Consider the following 14,577-nt stretch of genomic DNA (forward strand, 5'->3'; position numbering starts at 1 on the left):
CGAGAATAGACGGCCAGCCCCCAGGGTGCATAGGGGCAGAGACACCTGACGCCAGGGAGCCAATCAGAAGGCCAGATTCCCCTGCCAGCAAGGAGATACATTTCGCGGGGTTTTGCAGCCACGCACTGACTTTTAGAGTAATCGTTATGTTGTACTTTAACACTGCATTTTTATTATATAATTTTTGTACACTGTTGGAAGGTTATGTGGTTCAAGCGTGGACGTTGGAGTTTTCACCAGGGGGAGGATGTAGCCAGGTCCCCCTCCTTTGTCCCCCTCGCGCACTCACCCCCTCCTTCCCCGTTGCGCGCGTGGTTGTATTGCGGCCGGTTGCTAGGGAAGCGGATCGGGCGGTTGCCGGGGACGCGAGCGGCGAGCAGGCCGGTTGCCGGGGACGCGATCGGGCCGTCGCTAAGGCCGCGATCGCGTTGCCACCGGCCCGGCGGCTAGCGGAGCAGGGCGCCGCCATGACAGGTAGCTCGCGCATGCGCAGGAAGCCAGCTAGCGCGGGAGGCTCCAGATAGCTCGCACATGCGCGAGAATAGACGGCCAGCCCCCAGGGTGCATAGGGGCAGAGACACCTGACGCCAGGGAGCCAATCAGAAGGCCAGATTCCCCTGCCAGCAAGGAGATACATTTCGCGGGGTTTTGCAGCCACGCACTGACTCAGGATCCGGACCAGCTAGGGGTAGGAGGTGGATGCAGGGGTGAGTGACCCTCTGCATTAGGCCAGCCGCCCCCAAGGTCCCAGTTAGGTCCTGAGTCATCTATTAGCTTGTGGAGCTTAGGGACAGGCCCTAGATAGGGACACTGCCCCATTTATTGGTTGAATAGACAGGGACACAGTGTTGAAGCCGTGCGGCCCTGTGAGGTGGGTTCTGGGCTCAGAACACCACCCAAGACCCTGCGACAAGGAGTGACATTGTTCGCGCTGGACTTTCAACCCACGCGGTGTGGAGGACCCCGTGGGATCGTGTGGATTTATATCGCGGTACCCGTGGCTGGAGCCCGGGCAGGTAACCTGCAACTCACGTGCACCAACCAGGCCTATCACCAAACATAGTGGCTGCGCAGTCACACACACACATGTACAGTGGTATTTGACTTCGAGAACACGAGACATTTGGGTGGGGGTTACTGGACACAGGGTGGGGTCACATTGTGGGTGGTTAGCGTCCGCCGTGACGCCTAGAGGTGGTTAGCGTCCGCCGTGACGCCTAGAGGTGATAGCGTCCGCCGTGACGCCTAGAGGTGGTAGCGTCCGCTGTGACGCCTAGTGTGGTTAGCGCCCGCCGTGGCGCATGATGCTGTTATGCTGTTTTGATGTTATGCTGTTACGTGATATGTGTGTTTCCATGCAGTAAAGCCCGTCCTGTTTTATATTCGGTAGTGTTGTGTGGTTGTTTCCTGTGAGGGCCTCCTCCCACTCCGTTGGGATCCCTCCCAGGTGGAGGCGTTGCACCAAGAGATGTATGATAAAGATGTACCCCAGGTTCCCCAAGCGGAGGCTTAGGCTCCTGAGAGCCACACAGGTTGCACAGCAAGTAGTAGCGGCGGTAGTCATAGGGAACACCCGTTACATTTGGAGGCGCTGCTGAGATTCAGACCTGGGGTGCCCGAACTCAGTAAAAATGTCGTTAGGTTACACGTTACCTTCCCGCCAAGAGGTGTACACGTGGGCGGTAAAAAGGCAAGTCCCGCCCTCACAAACCCTTGCTGTAGGACAAGTGCCCGCCAATGCCTCGTCCTATGAACTATGTTTAATCCTAATGCAGTACCCCGGCTTAGAAGATGCCAGAATCTTGGGTCGCCGCTCCGACCCCGACGGGTCATGGTGCACCGTATTAATCACTGGGGGATGTGAATTGTCGCCCCAACAAGGCCCGTCCAACTTGCGTTTCCACGGGGCCCTCAGCTCAGGGTGTCCTGTTATATATCCTGAGATGCCGATAAAACCCGAACCCTGTAGCCCCAGGACAGAACTGCTAGAGACTAGTATGAGCATGTCCCTGTCCCCACCAGAAAGTATATGTGGGGATGAGGCCAGTGTATCATCCTGTGCTAATTGTCGCTCAAGCAGACGGAGCTCCAGCCCCAGTAGAATGGGAGAAATCCAATTACTAGCCCAGGCCATCCAACAACTGGGTAGGCCCAAGCACGAATCCCCTTCCCCTCAGCCATACCGCAAGTTAAAGCTCTTTTCAGGGGTAAACCCTACTCCCACTGGTGAAGAGGCTTTTGATGTTTGGAAGGAATATGCTTCACAGGTACTGGAAGAGTGGACCTGTCCTGATGAGGTGAAAAGACAACGAATCATGGAGTGCCTGCGCCCGCCTGCGTCCACTACCATCAAGATGTATAAGGATCAGCATACTGGGGTTACCGCACATCAGATGATGGAGTCGCTTACCCGGGCATATGGTAAGGAAGATGATGTGAGTGAGCTATGGACTAAGTATTACAATCTCCGCCAGAAAGAGGGGGAAGACCTATCCGAGTTCATACAACGGATCCAGTTGCTCTTGTGGGAGCTACGTTCCCGCCAAGTCATCAAGGCCTCAGAAGTAAATGAGTATAGGCGCACTCAATTCCTGCGGGGAGCCATACCCACGCACCATATCGTGATAATGATCAGATGCACGCTACAGAAGGGAGACCCCCCTACTCTAGAAGACCTACTGGATGAGGTGAAGGGTCATGAGGCCTATACTAGGTTGCATACGCCCAAGAAGGCCAAAGACCCGCGCAAGGATGAGACCAAGGAAGCAACAGTGCCCAAAGCAAAGGGGAGCAAGAGCGGTAAGGATACGGCCACCCCGGAGGTGCCTAGGTCCGCTCCCAGGTCACTTGACGGTCCGGGTCCCCGCCCAGACTTCCGTTGCTTCAACTGTGGCGAGCAGGGCCATGTTGCAAGGAACTGTTCAAACCCCACTAAGGCCCAGATCTACACCGTGACCGTGCGGAAGGCAAGCTCGTCCCTATCAACCGTACCCGAGGATGTTGCCGAGGAGTCGGGGAGGCCTTCCACGGAGGAGACGCCCCCGGCCGATGCTTACTGCCGAGTAGGGCCCACCGCTGTAATAAGAGTCGTCGTGGAGGGGATATACTCTTCAGCACTTCTGGACACTGGATCACAAGTGACCATCATCTACCGTCCATTCTACGACCAGCACCTCAGCCATCTTCCCCTGCAGTCAGCCGAAAAGATGAAGTTATGGGGACTGAGTAAAGATGATTATCCCATAGACGGAATAGTAGCGGTCAAGCTGGATATCTTGCAGTTGAACACTAACAAGTCGCATCCCATGCTGGTGGAAGCTTTGGTCTGTCCAGAGGCTCGGGAACATCCCAGTGCCCCCATCATACTAGGCACGAATGCCGATATTGTGAGGTCGGTGATTCGCTCATTCCTACAAGAAGCCGGCGAGCTACCGTTGTCATCCCTGAATATAGCCCCTGGCCTGCGGGAAGAATGCTATAGGGTGGCGTATGAGGAAGAGTATGGTGAAATCTTTAACCAAGAGCGAGGGTTATTGCAGATTCCACCAGGGGGAGTGAGGCACGTGACAGCGCTGATCAAGTACCCCAGTCGGCACGAACACGACCGATACTTCTCGCTAGAGACCCTCCCCGAGTCTGAGAATCAGTGGGGATACCGAATGATACCTGAAGTACGGGATTGGCCATCTACCGTCCCCAGGAAGATTACTGTGTCTATCCAGAACATGTCTCTCCATACCGTGCCGCTGGAAGTAGGACAAAGGTTGGGTAGAATTTATCCTGTGGATCCTGTAGACGACCCCGTGACCGTTCACACTGCCCGTGTGGGAGAAGAGGCCGAGGCACTACAATTCGACTTCGGAGAGTCTCCCCTGGAAGAAGCATGGAAAGAGAAGCTACGTGCTCAGTTGAGAGAGAGACGAGATGTGTTCTCTACTAGTGAGATGGACGTGGGATGCAGCAGAAGCGCTCAGCACACGATTCGTCTGAATGATGACACGCCATTTAGGGAAAGGTCGCGCCGCTTAGCTCCCAGAGATGTGGAGGATGTGCGGGGTGTCCTGAACGAGATGGAAACGGCCGGCATAGTGACCGGATCTCGGAGTCCCTATGCCTCACCGATTGTGGTGGTACGAAAGAAGAATGGGTCTGTTCGATTGTGCGTGGACTACAGAACATTGAACAGACGTACTGTGCCTGACCAATACACGCTACCCCGAATAGAGGAGATTCTCAGCGCACTGTCCGGAAGCCAGTGGTTTAGCGTGTTGGACCTTCGATCTGGGTATTACCAGGTTCCGATGAGCCCTACTGATCAAGAAAAGACGGCGTTCGTCTGTCCCCTGGGATTTTATCAGTTCACTCGGATGCCCCAAGGTATCTGTGGCGCTCCAGCCACTTTCCAACGGCTTATGGAAAAGACGATTGGAGATATGTGTCCGCGTGAGTGTTTGGTCTATCTAGACGACATAATAGTGTTCGGAGCCACCCTTGAAGAACACGAGACTAGGCTGATGAAAGTATTGGATCGCTTAGGGAAAGAAGGCCTGAAGCTCTCATTGGATAAGTGCTGCTTCTGTCGAACATCGGTCACTTATGTGGGTCATATCGTGTCCGCAGACGGAGTGGCCACCGACCCGGCCAAGGTGGAGGCGGTGGTGAATTGGCCAAGACCCGAGAATGTGATGGAGCTGAGGTCATTTCTCGGGTTCTGTGGATATTATAGAAGATTCGTGGATGGATACTCCAAGAAGGCAGCTGTGCTGAACGATCTGCTGAAGGTCTATCCAGAGGAACCCAAGCAGAAGAGGACCCCCCCCAGGACCCCCTTCGGGGATCGGTGGACGCCTGCTTGTGAAGAAGCATTTAAGAGGCTGAAGAATAGTTTAACAGAGGCTCCCGTTCTAGCATATGCTGACCCGGAGAAGCCTTACATTCTGCACGTGGATGCCAGCCTCAACGGATTGGGAGCTGTACTACACCAGAAGTACCCCACTGGGCTTCGTCCTGTGGCGTATGCAAGTAGAAGTTTGACTCCCAGTGAAAAGAATTATCCAGTTCACAAATTGGAGTTCCTCGCCCTCAAATGGGCCATATCTGACAAACTACATGATTACCTATATGGGGTCACCTTCGAGGTCCGAACAGACAACAATCCGCTGACCTATGTACAAACCACGGCCAAGTTAGATGCGACCGGTCACAGATGGTTGGCCACCCTCGCCAATTACCAGTTTTCTATGAAATATAAGCCTGGACCTCTCAATATAGGAGCCGATGCTCTATCTAGGAGATCGGGACTGGGCGAGACCGCCGACGATGGCCCTTGGGAAGAAATTCCAGGACCAGGAATGAGAGCTATGTGTTCCACTGCTGCTATTGTAAACGACCGAGTGGCATTCTCCGAGCTACGAGTAGTGGATTCTTTAGGGTGTCGACCTCAAGCCCTTCCAGAAGCTTACTGCCACCCTGATGGCATGGGTCTAACACAAGATGTTATCTTCACGGTGAAGGAACTGGTACTAGCACAGACACATGATCCTGCGGCTAAGGCTGTCCGAGAGGCCCTACACAAAAATGACTCTTCACTGGTGAAACGGGCTCCTCGCGAGGATGTGGGTCTTCTCATGAGAGAATGGGATAAGTTTGAGATGGATAACGGCCTACTCTATAGGGTTGTTCAATTCCACAATCATCCTGACCGTCGACAACTATTTCTACCTCGGCGTATGCAAGGTCTCGTTTTAAGATCACTACATGATGATCATGGACATTTGGGGGTGGATAAGACCTTGGGTTTAGTGCGAGACCGGTTCTTTTGGCCTAGAATGCGGGAGTCAATTGAACAACACTGCAGAAAATGTCTACGGTGCATTCATAGGAAGACCCTTCCCACCCGTGCTGCTCAAATGGGCCATCTCAAAAGTGCTGGGCCTATGGATTTAGTTTGTATGGACTTTTTGTGCATAGAGCCAGATTCAAGGGGTATAGGAAATGTGCTAGTAGTGACAGATCACTACACTCGATACGCTCAAGCCTTCCCCACGAAGGACCAGAAGGCTACCACAGTGGCTAAAGTGCTGTGGGAAAAGTATTTCGTGCATTATGGTCTGCCCAGCAGGATGCACTCTGACCAGGGACGGGATTTTGAGAGCAAGCTGATCAAAGAGTTGTTAACCCTGTTGAACATTCAAAAGTCCAGGACTACTCCCTACCACCCCGAGGGAGATGCGCTCCCTGAAAGATTTAATCGGACATTGCTGGACATGCTAGGCACTCTGAAAAATTCCCAAAAAGGAGAATGGAGTAAGCATGTTGAGGCCTTGGTGCATGCCTACAATTGCACTAGGCACGAGTCCACCGGATACACCCCATACTTCATGATGTTCGGGAGGGAAGCCAGACTGCCAATCGACATCCGCCTGCGGGTATCTACCGACGGGATACCCAACATGGCTCATTATCGATATGTGCAGAGACTCCAGGACAGTCTGCACCGTGCCTATCAGTTAGCTGAAAGAGCCACCGCTCGACTGAATGCCAATAATAAAAGACGGTACGACCACAAAGTACGCTATAGAGCGCTCCAACCAGGAGACGCAGTTCTCCTACGCAACTTAGGGATTCCAGGCAAGCACAAGTTAGCTGATCGCTGGAGGGAGGGGCCTTTTCAAGTAGAGTCCCAAATGCCGGGCCTCCCTGTTTATCGCATACGTGACGTGAATGGCAAAGTAAAAGTTTGGCACCGAAACCACTTGTTACCTATCTCCCAACTGGGAGAAAGTGAACCTGAAACAGAAACAGTAATGAACGACAGTGAGCCTGAAGAGGCTATTGCGAATCCCGGCCCCATAGATGAGACAATTCCGGATCCTTTGGAGGGAACATCCAACAGAGACTGGTGGGCACCTCCCGAAGGCGCAACAAGTAAGGGGCCAGCTGACAAAGTACCTCCATCGGAATTTTCACCAAGTAATCAATCATTAGATCCTACCACTCCAAGTTTTGTGCCTCAAAGAGACAATGTTCAGTTGCAAAGAGACTTTCCCCAAACTGGTTCACCCTCTGCCAGAGAGTCTAGGCCTCAAGCCTACGATGGTCTGTCTCAAGAGGAAGAAATGGAGACTGAGACTCGCAGGAGTCAGAGAGTGAGACGCCCTCCCACTAGAGTGGCTTATGATTCTTTAGGGGCACCTCACTATGAGTCTCAGCAGCAAGCTAAAGCCAAGCTAGCCTCAGTTATCAATATGTTTGTTGAACTGTACAATCTCGTTTAGAGTAATCGTTATGTTGTACTTTAACACTGCATTTTTATTATATAATTTTTGTACACTGTTGGAAGGTTATGTGGTTCAAGCGAGGACGTTGGAGTTTTCACCAGGGGGAGGATGTAGCCAGGTCCCCCTCCTTTGTCCCCCTCGCGCACTCCCCCCCTCCTTCCCCGTTGCGCGCGTGGTTGTATTGCGGCCGGTTGCTAGGGAAGCGGATCGGGCGGTTGCCGGGGACGCGAGCGGCGAGCAGGCCGGTTGCCGGGGACGCGATCGGGCCGTCGCTAAGGCCGCGATCGCGTTGCCACCGGCCCGGCGGCTAGCGGAGCAGGGCGCCGCCATGACAGGTAGCTCGCGCATGCGCAGGAAGCCAGCTAGTGCGGGAGGCTCCAGATAGCTCGCGCATGCGCGAGAATAGACGGCCAGCCCCCAGGGTGCATAGGGGCAGAGACACCTGACGCCAGGGAGCCAATCAGAAGGCCAGATTCCCCTGCCAGCAAGGAGATACATTTCGCGGGGTTTTGCAGCCACGCACTGACTCAGGATCCGGACCAGCTAGGGGTAGGAGGTGGATGCAGGGGTGAGTGACCCTCTGCATTAGGCCAGCCGCCCCCAAGGTCCCAGTTAGGTCCTGAGTCATCTATTAGCTTGTGGAGCTTAGGGACAGGCCCTAGATAGGGACACTGCCCCATTTATTGGTTGAATAGACAGGGACACAGTGTTGAAGCCGTGCGGCCCTGTGAGGTGGGTTCTGGGCTCAGAACACCACCCAAGACCCTGCGACAAGGAGTGACATTGTTCGCGCTGGACTTTCAACCCACGCGGTGTGGAGGACCCCGTGGGATCGTGTGGATTTATATCGCGGTACCCGTGGCTGGAGCCCGGGCAGGTAACCTGCAACTCACGTGCACCAACCAGGCCTATCACCAAACATAGTGGCTGCGCAGTCACACACACACATGTGCAGTGGTATTTGACTTCGAGAACACGAGACATTTGGGTGGGGGTTACTGGACACAGGGTGGGGTCACATTGTGGGTGGTTAGCGTCCGCCGTGACGCCTAGAGGTGGTTAGCGTCCGCCGTGACGCCTAGAGGTGATAGCGTCCGCCGTGACGCCTAGAGGTGGTAGCGTCCGCCGTGACGCCTAGTGTGGTTAGCGCCCGCCGTGGCGCATGATGCTGTTATGCTGTTTTGATGTTATGCTGTTACGTGATATGTGTGTTTCCATGCAGTAAAGCCCGTCCTGTTTTATATTCGGTAGTGTTGTGTGGTTGTTTCCTGTGAGGGCCTCCTCCCACTCCGTTGGGATCCCTCCCAGGTGGAGGCGTTGCACCAAGAGATGTATGATAAAGATGTACCCCAGGTTCCCCAAGCGGAGGCTTAGGCTCCTGAGAGCCACACAGGTTGCACAGCAAGTAGTAGCGGCGGTAGTCATAGGGAACACCCGTTACACTTGTGAGAACATTCACATGTCTCAGACAGGTCTGAAATCCTGCCATTCACCATTATCACCTAGCATACAGTGCTCCCACTGCAGCAAGGGATTCTGGGACATATATATACTGTACACAGTATATACACACAGTATATCCCCTACATTTGAGCATATAAGATTTTAATTTTGTTAATGGCTGTGATTCGTGGTGCGCTATGTTTTCCTTTCTCTAATGCGCCATGACCTGACCAATAAATGATGTACTTCAAAAAAAAAAAAAAAAAACTTTTTCGGAAGAATGGTGAGCAAGTTATACTCGCTAAATATTAAACATGCAACGTGATAAAATCCGCCATGGGCTATCATGCCCGCCTGAACTCCATTCAGTGCCTGATGGGCAAGAAAGGCATTGTATTTCCTATTCCCTCAGTATTTATCGTCTAAACATTTATTAATTTGACCATGAAATACCACACAAGCTCAAGTTATCCAAAATACTCATGCTTCCCTGCGTAGAGCACTCGGGAGATGAATATTAATCTGGAGCCAGACTGGGAACAGGTTCCTGCAGCATTATTCAGAAAGACGTTTATGTGCAGGACACTAATGCTAGCAAAGACAACATTGAAAATCAGGGCTACCTACATGATTCTGGAGATCGCAAACCTTTTGTTGTCTCGTAAAGATCATACACAGCCATATATACTGAAATGGCATGTAATGTTTCCTATGGCATAACCCCACTTGGTTAATATGGCCCAGTGTTTAAACAGTGATTACATTGCTGTATGCGAATATTAATTGTATGTTACGTGTTAAGCTTGTTGGCTTCTGTCCCTGTCAGTAGTTGCCCTAATATTGTAGCTGGCTCCATTAAACAGAGTGCAATTCTTTATTACAGGCTTGGATGCACATAGCTGTAATTTCCTCATGCAATTTTCTGGCTATTTCATGCGTTTGGCCTGATCAGCTGTAATTTTGTTGCTGGCTCCACACTGTTAAGCAAGATGTACTGTATGGTAGATACAATTAATGATCTAGTATTTTATCTTCACTCTTCTAATAAGAGAACGGTAGAGCTTTAAAACCTACTCACTGCTTCAGAAAGAGCTTGCACTGGCCAACCTGTGTCTTAGATACTGAGATAATGTTCTCAGTGCACTAAGCTTCATCTGTTGTGACTGGTAAAAAGGTTTTTAAACGTGGATCTAGACCGGACGAATGTTTTTAATTAACGTTTCTCCACAACATAATTAGATGAACTGATGATGTTCAAACTGAGCAGACAGGCAGCTGAACTTAGCAAAGTGTTTATTAGCTGTAACTAAGAGGAAATAAAGGTACAATTGCAAAAATACAATTTGCTTCAACTTTCTGAATTTTGTGTTTATCAAAAAGGCAAGTTTTATAAAGTGCTTTTACCCCTCTTAGCTATATAAATGTGTGTCGAATAGTATTCGTATCATTTTTCACACCCCTTTTCAGTTTCAGTGCAGCTGTGCTGGGAACTAGTGACTAAAAATTGACTAAAGGGGAAATTGCCTTATTAGAATAGTGTTGCCTCTCTCTCTCCTCCCTCCTCCAATCCTCGCATTTCTTGGGTAAATTGGAATAGCTTTTGATAAATAGCCCCCATTGTTTATAATCTATACAGAGGGCATATGTTAATCTATTTGTGTTTTTCCACATACACAGGTGTGAATAAGTGAAATGTGCTTTTCAGTGTTTATATTATACATGGGTGAACAAGGGGATGACCCCTAAATTGGGTGCTCTAAAGAAAACCTTGCTGGCAAGTCTGAATTGTTTCTAAGTGTTAAACACGCGGAGTACTCTGTCACCTAAGGTAAACGGTAATAAATGATAAGCAGTATGCAGTCAGTCTATAGCAGTGAGTTAAGTGACCCACACACGGACATGAAGCCTTCTAACCTGACCGGTGAGCGTGTATCCAACCGGCGGTCCCTTCTCTGGTGGGCCTCTCTGTGTTCCGTGGTCTGCGGTATCCTGCAGCACTCCATACAGCTGCTTCCTGTCCGGGGATCCTGTCCTCCACTGGCGGTCCTTTCTGGCAGCCCTCGAGGTACACAGCGACCTGTGACCCCCGGATGTACCTGCTGCTGCTGCTTCCGTATCCTGTACTGCAGAGAATAGCTCCGCTCCACTGCGTGCGTCCGTCCCGATGAAGGTATAGTAGAAAAAAGAGGGGGGGGATACGAGCACTGCAAAAAAGACACTCTGGCTAGGGCATGTGCAAAAACATAGAAAAAGGCTTTATTGTGGCTAAAGCGCCATTAAAATTACATGTACACCGTCCTCTGACGCGTTTCGTTCCCAACGGAACTTTATCAAAGAGTATTCCTTGTGTCTGCCCGACTCCTCATTTATAGCCCTAATTGTTTAATTGAAGCAGGTGGAGGGTGTTGCCCATGTATGGCTTCACATGTTAAGTCATTGCATTATTGCAGTCCCATAGCTTATGTGTTATTGCCTCATATACGTAGTGATGTATAATTACAGCACTCAGGGGGTTAAAAAAATATAATAATGAAGAGGCATAACTAAAAGTCCTCAATTTCATCTTGGTTCTAACTACAAGTTGTTTTGGCAATATATAAACAGCTATGATGGTACCTACATAGGCATATAACGTTGGAGTCTGGTTTCTACAGGAATATGATACAAGGAGAATACATAAGTTTAAAACAATATAGGATACTTGCAAAGAATCCATTATAAAAGACGTCCCCATAACAGAGAAAGACACTAATAAAATAAAATAAAATAAAATCATCAAGACTGTTGATTGAAACAGAATAAAGATATTTTAAACAGATATAATCATAAGTACAAGACAAAAAAGAAGAACATATTATAGAAAAATAAGCAAATACATGAAAAAAATGAAAAAGAATAATAAGAAAAATTATTAAAAACCATTGTGGACAACAGACCCTCCTACATTATTATAACTAATTACAGATAATAATGCTCTTATCAGAGACTGTAGAGTGGAGATTTGTTGTTTTATTATTTTAGAGGTGAGGAGCTACATTTAATTGCATATAGGGTTTATAGAAGAATACCTATTACATTACCTGACGCTACATAATTCTACTTTTATATTTTTGTTACATTTTTGCTTATATAATACCCTCTTAAATGCATAAGAAATAGTGTATATCATGTCATACTTCTAATTCCTATTGGGGTTATATTTATAATTATAATTATTAATATCTGGTTTTGTTTTTATCGGTTCCTCACTCTCAACTCTTTCCACCCTTAACTGTCATTTACAGGAAATGGACTAGTTCCCAGTCTACATTTAATCCAGAGGGGTGGAGACTATTCATACAGTAGATCCACATCATTTCTCTTTTATTCAACTGTTTTAGTCTGTCCCCTCCCCTCTTTGCCACTGGTACGTGTTCCAGGCCTGAAAAGGAGAACCCCTCAAGTCCACCCTTAGGGCACATATTAAAGTGTCTTGGAACGGGGTGCAACGTGTCATTTTTCTTTATAAGCCGCACGTGCTCTTGGATTCTGAGCTTTAGAGCTCTTGTTGTGCGTCCGATATAAATCATGTTGCACCTACACGTGATCATATACACCACGTGACTGGTATTACAGTTGATAAATGTCTGTATTTTTTTGGTTCCCTTAGGTGTGTTACATTTAATCTCTTTCAATGCATTTGAGTATTGGCAGATATTACACCGGCTGCATTTGTAGAAACCTTTAGGTATGTTTCGTATACCATCGGAAACCTTTGATGAAAACAGACTCGGTGATAGATACGCTGCCACGGATTTAGCTTTGCGGAAGACTATTTTTGGTCCTTCTCTTTTTGGTCCTTCTCTTTTTAAGCGCATTAATTGTCCCTTGGGTATGCCCCTCTTTAGATTGTGCTCCACGGAAGAGAATTTTGAAGTACAGTCTAAAAAACTTGTTGCAAGATTTGTGGAGAGAGGATATAAAGAAAAAGAGCTTTTAGACACTCTAAATCTGGTTAAAACCATGAAGAGAGAGGATCTACTCTCCGCAAATGCTGGCAGAAGGAATCAGTGGGGTAAGGAAGGCGGTACACCATTACCACTCTTCATTACTCAGCAGAGTAAACAATCACACATTATTAGATCAATAGTGGAGAAACACTGGGACACGCTCAAACTAGACCAAGATCTTAAATCAATCACTGAGAAAGGACCAAAAATAGTCTTCCGCAAAGCTAAATCCGTGGCAGCGTATCTATCACCGAGTCTGTTTTCATCAAAGGTTTCCGATGGTATACGAAACATACCTAAAGGTTTCTACAAATGCAGCCGGTGTAATATCTGCCAATACTCAAATGCATTGAAAGAGATTAAATGTAACACACCTAAGGGAACCAAAAAAATACAGACATTTATCAACTGTAATACCAGTCACGTGGTGTATATGATCACGTGTAGGTGCAACATGATTTATATCGGACGCACAACAAGAGCTCTAAAGCTCAGAATCCAAGAGCACGTGCGGCTTATAAAGAAAAATGACACGTTGCACCCCGTTCCAAGACACTTTAATATGTGCCCTAAGGGTGGACTTGAGGGGTTCTCCTTTTCAGGCCTGGAACACGTACCAGTGGCAAAGAGGGGAGGGGACAGACTAAAACAGTTGAATAAAAGAGAAATGATGTGGATCTACTGTATGAATAGTCTCCACCCCTCTGGATTAAATGTAGACTGGGAACTAGTCCATTTCCTGTAAATGACAGTTAAGGGTGGAAAGAGTTGAGAGTGAGGAACCGATAAAAACAAAACCAGATATTAATAATTATAATTATAAATATAACCCCAATAGGAATTAGAAGTATGACATGATATACACTATTTCTTATGCATTTAAGAGGGTATTATATAAGCAAAAATGTAACAAAAATATAAAAGTAGAATTATGTAGCGTCAGGTAATGTAATAGGTATTCTTCTATAAACCCTATATGCAATTAAATGTAGCTCCTCACCTCTAAAATAATAAAACAACAAATCTCCACTCTACAGTCTCTGATAAGAGCATTATTATCTGTAATTAGTTATAATAATGTAGGAGGGTCTGTTGTCCACAATGGTTTTTAATAATTTTTCTTATTATTCTTTTTCATTTTTTTCATGTATTTGCTTATTTTTCTATAATATGTTCTTCTTTTTTGTCTTGTACTTATGATTATATCTGTTTAAAATATCTTTATTCTGTTTCAATCAACAGTCTTGATGATTTGATTTTATTTTATTTTATTAGTGTCTTTCTCTGTTATGGGGACGTCTTTTATAATGGATTCTTTGCAAGTATCCTATATTGTTTTAAACTTATGTATTCTCCTTGTATCATATTCCTGTAGAAACCAGACTCCAACGTTATATGCCTATGTAGGTACCATCATAGCTGTTTATATATTGCCAAAACAACTTGTAGTTAGAACCAAGATGAAATTGAGGACTTTTAGTTATGCCTCTTCATTATTATATTTTTTTAACCCCCTGAGTGCTGTAATTATACATCACTACGTATATGAGGCAATAACACATAAGCTATGGGACTGCAATAATGCAATGACTTAACATGTGAAGCCATACATGGGCAACACCCTCCACCTGCTTCAATTAAACAATTAGGGCTATAAATGAGGAGTCGGGCAGACACAAGGAATACTCTTTGATAAAGTTCCGTTGGGAACGAAACGCGTCAGAGGACGGTGTACATGTAATTTTAATGGCGCTTTAGCCACAATAAAGCCTTTTTCTATGTTTTTGCACATGCCCTAGCCAGAGTGTCTTTTTTGCAGTGCTCGTATCCCCCCCCTCTTTTTTTTATATTATACATGTATAATA

Source organism: Ascaphus truei, chromosome 3 (genome assembly GCF_040206685.1).
Source record: "Ascaphus truei isolate aAscTru1 chromosome 3, aAscTru1.hap1, whole genome shotgun sequence".
Classification (NCBI taxonomy): Eukaryota; Metazoa; Chordata; class Amphibia; order Anura; family Ascaphidae; genus Ascaphus; species Ascaphus truei.